The sequence below is a fragment of the Pleurodeles waltl genome, chromosome 1_1 (genome assembly GCF_031143425.1).
Source record: "Pleurodeles waltl isolate 20211129_DDA chromosome 1_1, aPleWal1.hap1.20221129, whole genome shotgun sequence".
NCBI classification, from domain to species: domain Eukaryota; kingdom Metazoa; phylum Chordata; class Amphibia; order Caudata; family Salamandridae; genus Pleurodeles; species Pleurodeles waltl.
This window is the reverse complement of record NC_090436.1, coordinates 601,687,681-601,694,851: the sequence shown is the minus strand read 5'-3', so window position 1 is coordinate 601,694,851 and position 7,171 is coordinate 601,687,681.

The window sequence follows — 7,171 nt, the reverse complement described above, 5'->3', positions numbered from 1 at the left end:
TAAATAGTCAGACGTGAACAGTTTTTTTCTCAGATTTCTGAATCGCTCTTGAATGACTGAGGTTTCTTGATTTGAACAACTTCCCCCCACTCCTCTGGAACCAACACAATGGAAGCAGAGATAAAATTTTGAAAACAATCGAGAGAAATAAATTGTCCCATTAACTTTAAGTAAAAACATTTTAAGTTTAACAAAATTAAATAAGGGTGTGTTGCTGCAAAAAAATAATTTTCTGGCTATAATTGGAGCGCTGTATTTTATACAGGTGTTCTGTCTTGGCATGCGCTCACCTGCACCTGCAACAACTGGACTGAGAAGCAAGTGGTCTCAATCAAAAGCAATGCTTTTCAAGCACGCTTTCTAAAGCACTTTTGTACGCACATCCGGCGCCGCTGGAAGTACGTCATCTGCTTATTCCAACGTTCGTGGGAACGCACTTAGGTACGGGGAATCAATGAGTTCCATAAAGAGGAAAAAAGCAGCGTGATTTACACTTTCTGTTACAGCTGGCAGTTTCTTCAAGATCCACTCTACTCAGTCATTTTTGCCGGAAACTTTCTGCGAGATAAAATCAATCAGCAAAGAAGCCGAACAAAGAAGCCGAACTTATTTGCACGTGATTGTGTCCGGTAAATTATTTCGGGACAGGGTGGTTTTCTTTGTTCTGTGATTGAGTCGGTAAGAATCCTGTTTAATTCGGCAGCAATCTTCTTCTGGGTTTATACTTGTTACGAAGTGATTGGAGCTAAATTTGGAAGTATGCTTTTAGAGTGCAGTTCAATAAAGGCATTATTTTCTGAAAACTCACCCGTTGCATTTGGTCATTTAAAATGTACGTATTCAGTTTCCTTACAAAAAAAAACCTTACTTGACCGTACACGAATCATATTCCCCCGATTTTGTTCAGAGACTCGTATTTTTCTGCTCTAAAATATTAGTGTGTATGTTTTTTTCGATCTTTATCTGCTGTAAGTTATGTTATTGTCCAAAGGAAAACGTAGAGTACTATCCAGCAGTTCCAGCTTTCAGCTATAACTCAAAATCAAACAGTGCTACCAACTTAAGAGGCAAGGCCACCATTTATTTTGCCAATTCTATCACAGGACCGGAGGCGAGGATTATGCAGATCTTTCTTCACTTTTAATTAAACAGCAAGTTCAAAGTAAAACAAAACATGAACAAAAAAACTACAAGTTCCATGAGCCCGCCGCCATGGTAACGAGTATCCAATGAGGTGCGCTCGTTCACGTTGGTATAAGTATCCCGAAATGCGTCACACTTCCTCTTTCTTCACTGCTGTGAGCCAGATAAGTGCCTTTCTGCCTCCGGTTCGGGGGTTCTGTTTGCTTTGGCGCGTCTCTGCTACATTGCATTTTCTGTCTTTCGTTCGCCGGAACGAACGTTCCGCTCGAGCGTTTCTTTCGTTTTCTTCCCTCCGGCGTGTTTAAATACACGTCGGGCCCACTAGAGGGCGCGCGCACGCTGTTTTCTTTCGGAGAGCATGTAGCTCTCAGCGCTCGCGCCTCGCGTTTGTTTTCTTTTTTCCAAATTAAGGGTTTTTGCCCTCAATTACACGTTTGTACCTTCGGTACAGTTTTGTCCCTACCTGTGACACCCATTTGGGTAAGGTTTACCCCATTAGGGAAGATATTATTTTTCTTGCACTTACAGTGACAGAGTGGGTAGGGATTTTACCCTATATATCATATTTTTTGTTGGGTGTGCACTCTGTCCAGTCCTCATTATGCACTCCTCTCAAGAAAATGAGCCTTTTCCCAACATGTCCCCAGGTGAGGGTTCCTCTCGCCGTACCCTCCCCCCCGGGGTGGACACTTTGTTTTCACAGGCTATTTCCCATGCTTTAGCCCCTCTTAGGGATAGTGTAGCTAAACTTACTGAACAGGTGTCCAGAGGTACGGGCATGTTTGGTGTGACGGGAGCGGAGGGTGATTCCTCTACCCTTTCGGCTCCCAGGAAACTGCGCAAGCGCGACGCGGGGCACCTGGAGGAGGGCGAGTTTTTTTCCCATCCCAAGAGTGCGCGCGCGCATACGCGCTTACCCTCCCGGGAGGGCTGTTTGCCCGGGGTAATGGGTGACAAGCTTCACCACCTATGGAACCCTTATTTGGAATCCCCCAAAGGCTTCATGGGAGGTTCAGATGAGGACTCATCATCTTTGGATGACGACTCAGGTCGCCTTTGGCGCCCTGGGGCTACCCTACCAGATCCTTCGGATCGCGCTGATTCTGACTCCGATATGTTTGAACCGGAGGGTATCTACCATCCACGTTCTTCGGAGTGGCGCCCAGACCACAAGGTGGCTGAGTATGTCGCCAGCAAAATTAGGCAACCTCTGGACAAGGAGGTGCGGGCCCGGCTACGGGCGGAGTGCCCACGCCCGTCTTTATCGGATAAGGTCGCTTGTACACCTGATATTGACCCTAAAATGTGTACGTTTTTTGCAAAGTATACCAAGGATCCCAAAAAAGGGATTGACCGCTCCTGGCGAGCATGTCAAGATAAACTTCTTGATGTCCTTGGTCCCCTCACACAGATTATTCAATTGGCGGAGCGTGCCAGGCAAGCAAACACTCCCCTACAGACGGACATCATCGCAGGATGGGCTCAGAGAGCTGTTTGTCTCCTGGGCAACGCGAACTGTGCCATCTCTGCAGAAAGACGCAGGTCTTTATTAATCAAAATCGACCCCAAATTAGGGGAACTATCTAACTCGGAGGCAGGGGCTGTTGCCCAAGGCAATTTATTTGGCGACCCTTTTGTCAAAGAATTGGGGAAGTTTGTGGCTACGTTTTCGGCTTTGGATAAAGCGCAATCTTCCATTAAAAAGATTTTCCCCAACAAGGTTTTTGGCGGGGCCGGGCGAGGCAGGGGTCGCTCTTCCGGCCATCCTTTCCAGCAAGGCCCCAGTTCCTTCCGGAACAACGGTTGGAGGGACGGCAGACAAGGAACTTTCTTCCCCAACAGAGGCAGGGGAAGAGGCAGAGGGTCCAGAAACACGCGAGGAGCATCTAACGCCCCTGGAGGTCCCTCTGGTGAGGCTTATCCCTTTTTCCCCAAAAAATTTTGGAGGGAGATTGAGGTTTTTCAAGGACAATTGGAGGCGCATTACCTCCGACGCATGGGTTCTCCAAACTGTCTCAGGTTTTCAGATAGAATTCTGGGGTACCCCACTTCAGGAGAAACTGCCTCCGCCCATCGTATTCTCGGCAGAAAACTCAGAGCTCATAGAGTTAGAGGTTCAGGCCCTTCTCCACAAGGGAGCCATTTCCTTCACTTCCTTTCACCCCACAGGTTTCGTGAGCAACATCTTTTTGGTGGAGAAGAAGGACAAGGGGTTTCGTCCCGTTATCAACCTTCGGGCATTCAACGAATGGGTGGTTTACAGACATTTCAAGATGGAGGGTATTCACATGCTCCGCGACCTCCTCTTACAAGGAGACTGGATGGTTCGTCTGGATCTCAAAGACGCATACCTCACAGTCCCCATTTTTCCGCCCCATCGCAGATTCCTGCAATTCATATGGAACGGCCAGATGTTCGAATTCACCACACTCCCCTTCGGCCTGTCATCGGCACCTTGGTGCTTCACAAAACTTCTAAAACCAATAGTGGGAAAACTGAGATTGCTAGGCATACGCCTCATAATTTATCTGGACGACCTCCTTTTGATGGACCAGTCCAAGTCTCAGTTGATGTTCAATCTGAACACAACTATTGCGCTTTTCCAGGACCTTGGTTTCGTGATCAACCAACAGAAGTCGCAACTTACTCCGACTCAATCGTTAGTCTTTCTAGGGTTTCTAGTGGATTCCCGATCGGCGTCTCTCAGTCTCCCGACGCCGAAGATCTCCAAGATAAAGAAGGAACTGAGGAAAGTCCTTCGACGAGACCACATTTCACTACGTCAATTAGCCAGGGTGATCGGCCTGCTTTCCTCTTCGATTCAGGCCATTTTTCCGGGTCCCCTACACTACAGAGCCCTGCAACGCTTGAAAGCGTTTCACCTTCGCCGAGGGGTCACGTACTCCGAGTTGATCTCCCTGTCTCCAGAGGCAAGGACGGAGTTGTTTTGGTGGCTGGACCACATGGAGGCATTGAATGGCAGGGCCATTTTTGGTGCAGCCCCGGATCTGGTGATCGAATCAGACGCCAGTCACCAGGGATGGGGGGCTCGTTGCGGAGATATATCGTTCGGGGGACGCTGGACCCCGCAGGAACTAACCATGCATATCAACTGCCTGGAACTCCTGGCGGGATCTTTTGCGATCAAATCTCTCACGAGAGACAAAGTCTCATGTGTTGTTCTACTACGGATGGACAACGTATCGGCGGTACAATACATAAATCGCTTAGGGGGAACAAGATCAAGAGCCCTAGCGGAACTGGCGAAGAATCTTTGGCATTTTTGCCTTCAACACCAAATCTCAGTCACAGCAGAGTATCTTCCGGGAATCCAGAATGTAGGGGCAGACTGGAATTCTCGGTTTCTCCAGGATCCCAGCGATTGGCGACTAGATCGCTCGGTTTTTCAGCCGATCATGGATCGCTGGGGTCCCTGTTCAGTGGATCTCTTTGCGTCTCGTTGGAATGCTCAACTTCCCCTATACTTCAGCTGGCGACCGGATCCGAGAGCGGCGGCAGTAGATGCGTTTCTCCAGCATTGGGGTACCCTTCAGGGTTATGCTTTTCCCCCGTTTCTCCTTATTCCGCGGGTTGCGGCTCAGGTTCGCCGCCAAGAGGCGACGGTGGTTCTGATAACCCCCTGGTGGAGGTCACAGCCGTGGTTCCCGACCCTGTTGGAACTCTCGTGCGAGTGTCCTCTTCGCCTCCCGCATTTTCCCTCAATACTCCTGGATCCGTTGGGTTCCTATCACCCTCTGGTCCTTCAAGGTCATCTTTCCCTCATAGCTTGGAAAATTTCCGGCATCGTTGGCAAGACAACCGACTTTCGCAGGAGGCTAATAACTTCATCGCACAGGCCTGGGCCCCGGGTACATGCAAACGATATAGATCTGCATGGAACAGATGGTCTCGTTGGTGTGTGGGCAAACACTGCGATCCCATGGGGGCCAGTATTACCGACATCATCAATTTCCTTGCAGAATTAGGGGAATCTGGCTTAGCGTATCGCACTATCAATTCTTTTCGTTCGGCCATCTCGGCGGGCCACCCGCCCCTTAACAATCTCCCGATCGGGGAGCATCCCTGGATTTGTAAACTTCTTAAGGGTATTAGACTCTCCAGACCTCCGCAACCCAGATATTCGGAACTCTGGGACGTGAACTTAGTTCTTACTCTCTTGTCCTCTTGGCGGGACAACCACTATTTGTCACTAAAGGAATTGTCAGCCAAATTGGCCATGCTTCTCTGCCTCATTTCCTGTAAGCGAGTGTCCGATGTCAGAGCATTGGATATTTCCGCTCGTATCTTTACTCCAGAGGGAGTCACGTTTACTATTGCAAGGAGGACAAAGTCTAATACCAGGTCGGTATCCTATCCCGCTTTTCCTGATTCCCCGAAGCTATGTGTGGTTCGATGTCTCAAAGTCTATGAGGAAGTAACCAGTTCTTGTAGACCTCCAGGAGTCAAGCAATTATTGATTTCTATAAGGAAACCGTTTAAGGCGGTTTCTTCCCCTTCCATTGCCAGATGGATTCGATGGATTCTCTCTGAGGCAGGAGTAGATGTTCAAGTTTTTGGCGCCCATTCTACTCGGGGAGCTATGGCTTCCAAAGCCATACAGGTGGGGGGCAGATTGGAGGACATCATGCATGCTGCTGATTGGTCTTCAGAGTCTACTTTTAAAAAGTTTTACTTTAAACCAATTCATGAAGCAGCCGCACTTGTGGTGAGTAAGCTTTAAACTTGCATAATCCTCGCCTCCGGTCCTGTGATAGAATACGAAATTTCCTAGCTATCGTGAAGGAAAGTTTCAATTCTATTAAGGACACGGAGGCGAGGATTATCCCACCCACATACTTTACGCTGGTATGTCCCCTCCCGATTACATCTACCTACGTAACAAGGTAGTATACTTGAGTTTGTACATTTGTTTATTGTCATTCTGATCATGTTCTAAATACATCATGTAGTACTTGATTCAGATGTGATCACATTCTATTTAGAGGTATTTTAAGGTTCATGACTTTATTGCAGTCAGTATGTATCTGTGTTTTATCGGATTTGCATCTAATTATACCTTTTTTGGTAGGTTCCGAGACTACGACCAATTGACTCTACCAGGATTCCTTCCGCAGTGAAGTCGAGGAAGTGTGACGCATTTCGGGATACTTATACCAACGTGAAGGAGCGCACCTCATTGGATACTCGTTACCATGGCGGCGGGCTCATGGAACTTGTAGTTTTTTTGTTCATGTTTTGTTTTACTTTGAACTTGCTGTTTAATTAAAAGTGAAGAAAGATCTGCATAATCCTCGCCTCCGTGTCCTTAATAGAATTGAAACTTTCCTTCACGATAGCTAGGAAATTTCGTATTCTCTCCACAGACCATCTTCACAACGGAGACCTTTGGGCTTTTCTACAACGTTTGTAGCTACCGCGATTTGCTGCACATTGCTCTAGGAACACGCATGTGTCACACTTGACAATAACTATGTGCTTGGCAAACCTGCTGCTCCTGATTACTGCTGGGTCTGTCCTCGGTTCGAAACACTCTCGGCATTACGCACCACCAATTTGTAATGGTGACAAGACCACGCATGACTGTACATTAATTCCGTCTACCACTGGTATCTCAGTTTTAATAAGCCATGCGCAGCCCTCTCATTACACTGATGTTATGATAAATTACACAAGGTGATTAGGACCCTGCTCCCCACTTGAGCCCATCGTCTTGAAGACCTGTTGTTTTCTTTAATCCTGCCCAGGGAACGTCGGAGCGATGTTACAGTCACCGAATCCAGGGAGTTCCTGCAGACCCTGCTCCCCTTTTCACAAAGTTAGCCAGACAGATGTTTCTATCTACTCAGGTCTGCCATGAAATATTTGAAATGTCAACATGTGCCAAATACATTCCGTGAAAACATTTGTGAATGTTGAAGTGGTTGGTTAAAAAAAAAAAAAAGAGTTGGAATATTTTTATACTTGTACACAGTTTTTGTGAATCCTTTTGACCCGTGTTCTCTCAACT